Source organism: Aotus nancymaae, unplaced genomic scaffold (assembly GCF_030222135.1).
Source record: "Aotus nancymaae isolate 86718 unplaced genomic scaffold, 86718_ANA_hifiasm-v0.15.2.pri h1tg000076l, whole genome shotgun sequence".
NCBI classification, from domain to species: domain Eukaryota; kingdom Metazoa; phylum Chordata; class Mammalia; order Primates; family Aotidae; genus Aotus; species Aotus nancymaae.
The window spans coordinates 11,392,466-11,402,559 of record NW_026988491.1 but is presented as its reverse complement, the minus strand read 5'-3'; the positions used below and the strand labels follow the sequence as shown (position 1 = coordinate 11,402,559).

The window sequence follows — 10,094 nt, the reverse complement described above, 5'->3', positions numbered from 1 at the left end:
TCCCAAAGTGCTGGGATTATAGGAGTGAGCTACCGCACCCAGCCCATAGACAGTTTTATTGGAACACAGCTACATTCATTTATGTTCTCTGTCACTGCACGATGTTTTTGTGCTGCAATGACAAAGTGAAGTCAAAAACAAGAGACTTCATGGCTGACAAAGCCATATTTACTATCTGGCCCCTAACAGGAAAAGTTTGCCAGCCCTGTTCTAGCATAGGCATTCAGACAGCATCTTATTGGAGTATGCGGAAAAGAGAGAAGACTGTCCATAAAGGAGGCATGGGAAGACTTCCGGGGCAGTGACGTGGGCATGGGTTGTGGAGGATATACGATTTGACATTTGTTAATGTCTTCATCCATTCAAAGAGCACTGAACTCCCGCTATGTGCCAGGTAATGAAATATGGAGATGACATCATGGAATTTACAATTTACAGAGGGCATGCTTCTACTCTGAGTCAGGGGTCCTCTCTGACCCATGCACCAGGAAAATGAGGACCCCCACTCAAAGTAGAAGCATGTGGAAGCCAGAGACTCATCTCGATGGGGATCAGAGGAGAATCCACAGAGAAGGCATCCCCAGAGCTAGACCTTGGAATCGGTGGAGGTTCTTGCCAGGCAGAGCAAAAGGTATATCTGGCAGGCTTCCTGGAGGTGGTGGCTTTTGCCCTCCAACTCATCATCCTTGGGATCTACTCTCTGACCTGGCTAGCGGTGAGAACACCATGCAGTCAAGGGAACTTCCCATAAGACTCACCCCAGACCCACTTCCAGGCTCACAGGTAGCAGGTGGCACCCTAAGGTCACAGCCACTCGGGGGCTGAGTTGAGGCCAGCGCTACCTCTTATGGCCTCAGTGAGGAATCCAGGAGTGAATATGGGATCAGAGCTTTCTATTCATTCTTCGTCCATAGGCTCCAGCTCCTGGGACTTTGGGAAGAAAGATGACCAAGGGAGGCTCAGCATTGCCCCACATGCACAGGAAACTTGGTGAGATCCTGCCTCTGCCCTCTCCTGTTCCTCTGCAGAACCCCTAGTTGAGCATCCTCCATGTTCAGTTGTAGCTGCTTGTATTTCTGTCTCTCCATTGGCTAGCCTGACAGCCAATCAGGAGCAGGGATTATACCACTTATTTTTTTATCTCCAATGCTGAGGAGTTGTAGACGCTCAATTAACGTCTACTGAATGGACTAGAATGTAGTTGAATTGAGTGGAGCGGACAGGATGCAATTGGATCAAGTAGGAAAGACACTAAAAGATGATTTTAGTAGGACAAGTGTGGCCACCCTACATCAATCTCAAAAGTTCCAGATTCTTCCAATAGTGCTTTTTGGGTAAGTGCTAAATTCCCTCTGCGGGTCTTATGCGGGAATTTATTTATTATCACATGTTTTTTCAATGTTACCATATCTAAGTGGACTTCCTTCTTTGTTCTTGAGCAACTGCAACTACCAAAACCTCAATTTATTATCTCCCTAGCACAGCCAGCCCCTGTCCTGAAGGTCCTCCCATAAACAAGTTACACCCAGGCCCTCCAGCCCTCTTCCCTTCCCACCTGCTGTCAGGTTGATTTGTGATCATTCTGCTGTCCCTTCTGCAAACCCCTAGTAGATCTTAATTAAGTCTTCAAGAGCTTCCCACCAAAGGGTCCTGCCTCACATCCCTCTTAGCAGCTGCCCTTCCTCACAGGGCTGCCATGTTGCACAACTCCAGGGGGCGCCATTCACATTGTGTTCTATGGGATTGTAAATGGTGTCTCCTGAGTTGTGCAGCACAGTGACCCTGAGCTGTCACCAGAGTGATGTGTTGCTCCCTTGCTAAAAAAAAAAAACCCACTTGAGATCAGGAGTTCAAGACCAGCCTGGCCATCATGGTGAAACTCACTCTCTACTAAAAATACCAAATTAGCCAGTAATCCCAGCTATTCCAGAGGCTGAGGCAGGAGAATCGTTTGAACTGGGAAGCAGAGGTTGCAGTGAGCCGAGATCACGGTGCTGCACTCCAACCTGGGCGACAGAGTGAGACTGTCTCAAACAAACAAACAAAAAACCCATCACCTAGGGAATTCCCACTACCCAGGGCCTTGACTCTAAGCCCCTCACAGTTATTTAAGACACCCCAGAAGCCCGCCTTCCAGCCGTAGGTACCTTCACTCCTCCCAGCTTCCCTAAACCAGGTTGTTTTCCCCCAGCCTGATCTGAAACTCATCTCTCCTAAGACCTTGTGTCACGAATTCCCACAAGTTGTTTTCCCTCAGCCATAAACAATCAGGCTGCACACAACTCTAAAAGCAGAGCCTTTTTTTCCCCCTGCCTTCTTCCCAAACCCTGTACTTCTCCCTATTCAGTCATTCAGCTCATTGAACCAAACCTTCTAAGCACCTACTGGGAGCCAAGCCCTTGCTTTGGGCACTTAGGACATATGGCGACTAAAAGAGATGTAGGTTTCTGCCTTTGAGACTGTTACAGTCTTGCAGGGGAGAAACACAATCAGCAGTGAACTTACTACATTAGTAAAGAACACAAGGCAAATGACATTTTGGAAGGTGAGTGTCAGTGCAATGGAACAAAGAAGCAGAGACATTTTAGGGGAAGGGATGGGTGATGGGAGGGCAGATTCCAGCATTAACTGGGATGGTCAGGCTACACCTCCTCAGCATTCCTAAAGGCCCCGCCTGCACTCACTGTCCGCATTTCTTCCCTCTCACTTATTTTCCAACCCAGCGAAACCTGCTCCACAAATGCTTTGTCAACGAGAACCTTCATTTTGCCCAGTTCTAGAACTACCTTCTATTCAGTGGCAGCGGAATTTGGCACTGTTGAGCTTTCATTTCTGGACGACTGTTTGTGCCTCGGCCTCCAGGACACCACACTTCCCTGTTTTCTTCCCTTTCTCAAGCTCAGGGGTGTCCAGTCTTTTGGCTTCCCTGGGCCACATTGGAGAAAGAATTGTCTTGGGTCACACATAAAATACACTAACACACTAACACTAACAATAGCCAGTGAGCTAGGAAAAAAAGAAATCGGCCGGGAGCAGTGGCTCACACCTGTAATCCCAGCACTCTGGGAGGCCGAGGCGGGTGGATCATGAGGTCAGGAGACCGTCCTAGCTAACATGGTGAAACCCCATCTCTACTAAAAATACAAAAAATTACCCAGGCGTGATGGTGGGTGCCTGTAGCCCCAATGACTTGGGAGGCTGAGACAGGAAAATCACTTGAACCCAGAGGTGGAGGGTGCAGTGAGCCAAGATCACACCATTGCACTCCAGCCTGGGTGATAGAGCGAGACTCCATCTCAAAAAAAAAAAAATCGCAAACAAATCTCATAATGTTTTTCTGAATTTGCTGCATGCGGCCTGCAGGCCACGGGTTGGACAAGCTCGTTCTGTTGGCTCTTGGACACTCGCCATCATTTCCTCTTTCTTTGCCCATCCCTTAGGTGGTGGCGTGTCCAAGTCCCCATATGTGCTCTCGGCTCATCTCAAGCTTTGTGTCCCATAGAGAATTTCATCCACACACTCACTGTGAAACCCAGACCTCTGTTTCTCACCCTAACCCCTGGATACATAAACAGTCTCCTTTTTGTTTATGAAAGGCAAAGACCTTGCCCTCCTGCCACTCTGACTTCCTCTATGTAACTAAATCTCAGGAACTGGGAAGGGGCGGGGGTCCTGGCAGATCACGTAGAAGGTGGTGGAGGGTAGAAGGCAGGGTGTAGGAGAGAGAACAAGCTCGTCTGCCTGCTCCTGGCTCCTGCTTCCCATAGCTTCCCTCCAGGCAGCTGTGCTGACAGGGAACAGGCATGACAACATGGACGTGTAACTATGTGACTCAGTACAAACGCCAACTTGACCAGTCACCTGGAGGAGCAATGAAACAGCTGGATCCCAGATGTCACTCAGGCACAAGATTCTGGTTGACTGTAGAAGACACCATCTCTTTTCATTGAACCACGTTGACTTTCCACATAGCCACATGCTTCCACGTAGGAGCCCATACTAACAATCACAGACCTCCCAAGGAAACAAGCCACCATGGGTGAGAGTCAGCAGAAACAACCAACAATAGATACAGACCTCCAAGAGCCAAAGATCTTGGATATAAAATATATTCCTATCCCCTGTCCCAAGAAGGTGGAACTTGATTAGTTGAAGGTACTCACAGTAATTTTTTTCTTTCGTGTGATTGGCGTAGGAAGGGACATGCGATCTCAACCTGGCCAATGAGACATGAAGGGAAACCTTGCAAGGGAAGATGTTGTTTCTACCTCTGGGCATCGTCCTTTGCATGTGATACCTGGAGTCCCCTCGGCCATTGTCACTCCCATTCTGAACTGTCAGAGCAGAAAGAGGGGAAGCACCTGGGTTCCTGAAGAGGCTGAGACCCTACGCGGCCGTGCGTGGCACTACTGTGTCTCTAGACTGTGTCTGAGCAATGACAAAGCCCTTGTTCGTTGGCTACTTTCAGTGGTTTTTCAGTTGCTTGCAGCTGACGGCACTCTGCTGTACTCACTAATAAGCTGTGTATTCTATTCCCCTTCGTGAAGGCCTTCTTTGTCTGCTCCACCTCCCCGTCGTCCCTGCACCATCTCAATGACTTTGCCCTGAATCTTTAGCTCTTCCAAAGCCAGAAAAGTGCCCAACACACATCTCACCAGCAGGAGCATCCTGAGTCGAAAACAGGGAGCCCAAACGTCCTCTTCCCGAAACCACGTTCTGGTTTTCAGGGCTGGGCCAATGTAGTAAAGGAGATACCAGGAACCGAACTGTGTGGTTTGGAGTCATGAGGAAGATAAGAGCCATCAGCTTCTCATCTACCACAGATGCAGATAAAACAACTGCTCTCGAGTGAGAAGTTGCAGGAAAACACTTTCTCAAGAAGCGATGCTCCCTTCTTAGAGATGGGGCTCTTTCTCAAGCTCTCCAGGTAGGAGGCTTCAGGGCTAAGGGACTTCAGGCCATTACTATGGGCAGGTAAAAGCTGCCCAATGAGAGGGGTGTCCCCACCCCAGGCTGATTACAGTGATGGGGAAAGCAGGTTGTTCTGAGGGGCTGGCTGTCAACAGGGAGCTGGGCCCCAGGTGCAGGGGTAGGAGGGGAACTGGGATGGAGAAGGCCGAGGTAGTCTCCAGTCTGAGCTTTCTAGGCCATGGGAAGGGATGTAGGAATTCAGCTGTCAGGTGTAAGTGGGCCCCGGCTGTCAGAATCAGAGCTGGTGCCAGAATGAGAACCGAGAATCAAGGAGCACTGGGAAACAGCAAGTTTCCTCCTGGAAGTCCCTCCTGACTCGGGTCAGGGCATGTCTCAGGGCTGGGTATGGATCTGAGCTGCCAGCCTGGTGATGAGGGGCACCAGGAGGCAGGAACCAGGCAGGTTGTCCCCTGACAGGGACCTGTCCAGGATGCACGGAGTGCTCAGACTCTGTCCCTACTTCCAAGCACAAGTCCCCTGCGGTCTCTGTGAGACCCTGCTTCTCTCTGGACTGTGGTTTTACCCGACCTCTCTTTGTTGCATAATTTGATTCCTTCAAATTGATAGTTTCCTTAGTGATAGTTTGATAGTAAGACAGAGGAAGTGGTAAGCATGTGTCCCGGGGTGACTGGCATGGGGGTGGGGAGCTAGCTGGACACATGGGGCCACTCACAGCAGATGGTAGTTGAGGTTTCATGGGAGGCAGATGAGGAGAGCTGAGTGGATTCAGATGGTGTGGGGCCATCAGGGTCCCTCCCACCTGGGAGCTGCCTCAGGGACTTGACCCCCAATGGCTCCTTCCACCCAGCCCAGCCCATGGGGCCGCCTACAGTGCATCCGCAGCCGGCCTCCTGTGGGTGCCCCAAATTCCCCGCATTGCCTGCCTCTTCTCAAGGGGCCCCGGCACCTGCAGCCTCAAGGGTTCCTGCTCCCCTCTATCAGGGCACCTCACACCAGCCAGGAGGGCCTTCTAGATTCTTAGCCTCTTTGCTTTCTTGCTGACTACAAGAGGGAACTTGACAGAGGTAGAAAATGTGATTGATTGAGGGGAGTCACAAAGGTTCCAAAACTGTATCCCCTTCCCTTACCGTGTGCAGAACCGTCAGGGACACTCAGTGACACCAACTCTGCTTTCGTGGCCCTGGAGGAGACCTCCTGTCCCTTTATTTCCAGGAGGATGAACCCCCACTCTCAATGCTGCCTAAGGGAGTGGGCCCTGAGGAAGCCTTTACTCCCCACTTGACCCCAAATTACCAAGAATGGAAGAAATGCCAGCTGTCCGGTGGCCCCAGGCCAGGCGGAACTGGTCACCAACTTCCCCAAGGTTACCCTCATGGCCAGGCCCAGCACATCAACTTTCTGCCTCTCCCTAGTCACCGCCAGAAACCCAGGCTCCCAGGGCACCCCTCAAGACCCAGCTCTTCATCCCCAAGTCCACCATACATCAGTCCTCTTACCAGGATCCCCTGTCTGATCCCTGTCCAAGCCCCTCCCTGTTCCTGTGGGAACTCATGGTCTAGAACATCTCCTGCTCCTTTTCTCTGACTGTTCTCTTCATTCCTGTTATGGGTTGAATTGTGTTACCCCCAAATCCACATGCTGAAGTCCTAACCCCCAATACCTCCGGATATGTCCTGATTTGAAGACAGGGTCTTTACAGAGGTAATGAAACTGAGATGGGGTCATTAGAATGCTTCCCAAATCTAACATGGCTGGCCTCCTTGTACAGAGGGGAAATGCTGAGACAGACACACATTCAGAGACGGCATCATGTCAACGTGAACATACCCTGTATGAGCAAGAGGAGGGGCCTGGAACGGGTTCTCCCTCACAGCCCTTGGAAGGAACCATTCTGCAGACAGCTTGGTCTCAGACTTCCGGCCTCCAGGATGAAGACAACATATTTCTGTTGTTGAAGCCACCTGTGTGGTACTTTGTTCCGGCAGCCCTAGGACACTCATGCAACCCTCTTGTGCCGACTCAGGCCTGTCCTCCCTGGGCACACTGCTTCCTCGCAGTCCGATCCATTGGAGGGCGATTCTCTCCGTCATTCCTGCCTTCTAGAAACCTTAGCTCATCTGCAGCTCATTGCGCATTGCTGGCATCTACCAATGACCTGGTCGGCGCCCAGCAATCCTGATGATACCAGCGCCCATCCTTGGTCTCCTTCCCTCCACCTGCTCAGCTTGCCATCTCCCAAGAGCCACCCAGCCAATACCCCGACCTCTTGGTCATTCACCTCGTTAGTGGCAGAGCTGGGATTCAGAGCTGGCTTCTTTCCACGCCAGCGGCAACCAACAAGTGAAGAACACGGGCTCCGGGGTGCGTCCACCTGGGGCTGATTTCCGGCCCTGCCACCTACAGCTGTGTGTCCTTCAGCAAGTCTTTTCATCTCTTCGGGTATTAACGCCTTCGTCCGTGAAACAGAGATAATACTAACAATAGTATTTACTTCATGGGGTTGTTATGAGGACCAGATAAGAAAATGAACATAAACATCTATGTGGCACACAATGAACTCTGAAAAAACAGCATATATAAATTTAAAAAGGTATTATTATTTCCTGGAAATAAGAGCATTCTAGCTGGTAGAACATTGTAACCCAAGAGGATGGGAATAGAGTTAGAGAGAGGCTAGTCCAGGGGACTGTTTCTTTGATTAGTTTATATAATAATAGTATAATGAGGTCTGAAATACAGACCTTCTAAGTCCCAGGCAATGACATGCAATAAATATGATTAATTTATATTTATCGTTATCAGTCAGGATCCAGCCTATAGACAGAAATCACACCAATTATCTGACCAGAAAGAGGTTAACATAAAGATTTGTTAATTAAGTACAAAGGTGTTAACTAGGTAACTAAAAGATTAAGAGAGTGAGCCAGAGAGAGAGAGAGAGAGAGAGAGAGAGAGAGAGAGGAGAACTATAAGGTATCACGGTGGTAACGACTGCAGGAAGCAGCTTTGACCCTTTGCAAAAGGGAAGAGGTCACCCTTATAAAAACTGAAAAATCAAGAGGAAGAAGATGAACCTGAGACCTGTGAGGAGGGGCAGCTGTTCAGCTGGCATTTCGGTCTGTTCTTGTGCTGCTGTAAAGAAATACCCGAAACTGGGTAATTCAAAAAGAAACGAGGTTTCGTTTGCTCATCGTGCTGCCGGCTGCACAGGAAGCATTGTGCCACGTCCACTCAGCTTCTGGGGAGGCCTCAGGGAGCTTTTACTCACGGAGGAAGGCAAAGCAGGAGCAGGTGTGTCACGTGGCAAGAGAGGCAGCCAGAGAGAGCAAGAAGGGGGAGGTCCTAGACTCTTTTAAACAAGTGAATATCGTGTGGTTATTTAACTAACTGAATGAGAACTCACTCATCACCACCGGGGGCGACTTCCCTGCTTTCTTTCATTGTCTTCCTAGCAACCTCTAAGTGGGTGGCTGTCTGCCTCGCTTTTTTAGCATGAACTGCCCCCTCTCCACCCCAGCTCCCATGCCCAGCTGAACCTGTCCTTCCTCTCCTTCATCCCATTCCTCATTCTCCCTAAGGAAAAACCTCCGACCCATGGTTATTATAAGGTTAATCCCGGTACTTGTTCACAGGGAAACAGAACATTAACCAGACCTTCAAAGGCGGAAAGTCCCGAAGTTTTCAGCCTGGGAAGAGAGCTCCAGTTCCCTCCAGCTGGCAAGGCTAGACTTGGACTCGTGCCTCACCCTTTCCTCTCCAAGGGGAGGCTCACAACAGCCTCATCCCAACCTGTCTTTCAGGAAAACCCCATTCCTACCACGTGGCCAGCAATGCTCTCCTGGCATAACAGATCAAAATAATGCATTTATGCAAAAAGAAGTCAAAGTTCCAAAAACTGGAAAGTAAGAATCTTTTATGGAAACCAATTTTTAAACTTGTAAACTATATGTTACCTTTAATGTCACATTTGATACATACAAGATTATGTGTAATGTTTATTTAAGCCATAAAGTATAATAAACAGCTGTGAACCCACTCCTCCACCCACTAAACCCCAAGTACTCCAACAAATCTCAGTACTGGTTACTGATACCTACCTCTCCTATGCATTTGCTACCTCCCTCCCAGAAATCACCACTATCCTAAATTTTGTATCTGCTATTTCTGTTCATAGTTCTCGAGCTTTAAAAAATAGAATCTTATCTTCTGATAGTTGAGTTTTCGTTCAATTACATTTCTAAGAATCATTCATGTCGTCATTGTCTTCTCATAATCACTCTATGAACCTATTTTTCTCTGGAGCTATGTTTGGGTTGCTTACATTTGTTGGGGGCTATTAGGAAGAGAGTTGCCATGAATGTTTTTGCTTATGTCCCAAGGTCCCGTGCAAGAGCTCACTGCTGAGTCATAAGATTTGAGAACATTCAACTTTACAAAATAAATGCAAACTGTCTTCCAAAGAGATTGAACTAATTGTACTCCTCTTATTACTACTATCTTTTTATAGTTATTGACCATTTGTGTTTTTTCTGCCTCTTTTTTTTTAAATTTTTTCATTTTTTTATTGCATTTTACGTTTTGGGGTACATGTGAAGAACATGCAAGATTGTTGCATAGGTGCATATGTGGCAGTGTGATTTGCTGCCTTCCTCCCCTTCACCTATATCTGGCATTTCTCCCCATGCTATCCCTCCCCAACTCCCCACCCCATGCTGTCCCTCCCCTGTCTCCCCCCAACAGACCCCAGTGTGTGATGCTCCCCTCCCGTGTCCATGTGTTCTCATTGTTCAACACCCACCTATGAGTGAGAACATGCGGTGTTTGATTTTCTGTTCTTGTGTCAGTTTGCTGAGAATGATGGTTTCCAGCTTCATCCATGTCCCTACAAAGGACGCGAACTCATCGTTTTTGATGGCTGCATAATCTCATCATGGCTTTACCCATTTTTATATAGTTGTCTGTATTTTTCTTATTAATATGTGAGAATTCTTGATATATTCTAGATACTAATCTTTTGTCAGTTACACATCGTGGGAAGTAGAAAAGTTCCTCTTCAAAGTTTCTTATCTTGTTGAAGAATAATAATAATAAATGTTAGAAATAATAGTCTCTTTTAAAGACTGACGTTCTTCAAAGGCTTCTTGCTTTTTACTAGTGACTCT

At 48.3% G+C, this 10,094-nt stretch overlaps 1 protein-coding gene across 1 annotated transcript in view; it reads right to left on the bottom strand.

Moving 5' to 3' along the window:
- The window catches only part of CSF2RB (colony stimulating factor 2 receptor subunit beta), a 38,566-nt gene extending 30,415 nt beyond the window's left edge, over positions 1 to 8,151 (bottom strand). Inside the window, exon 1 of the mRNA XM_012476370.3 lies at positions 7,211 to 8,151. The gene's annotated coding sequence lies outside the window, so the exon portion shown is untranslated. The remainder of the gene's footprint in view (positions 1 to 7,210) is intronic.
- Positions 8,152 to 10,094: the final 1,943 nt, after the last annotated feature.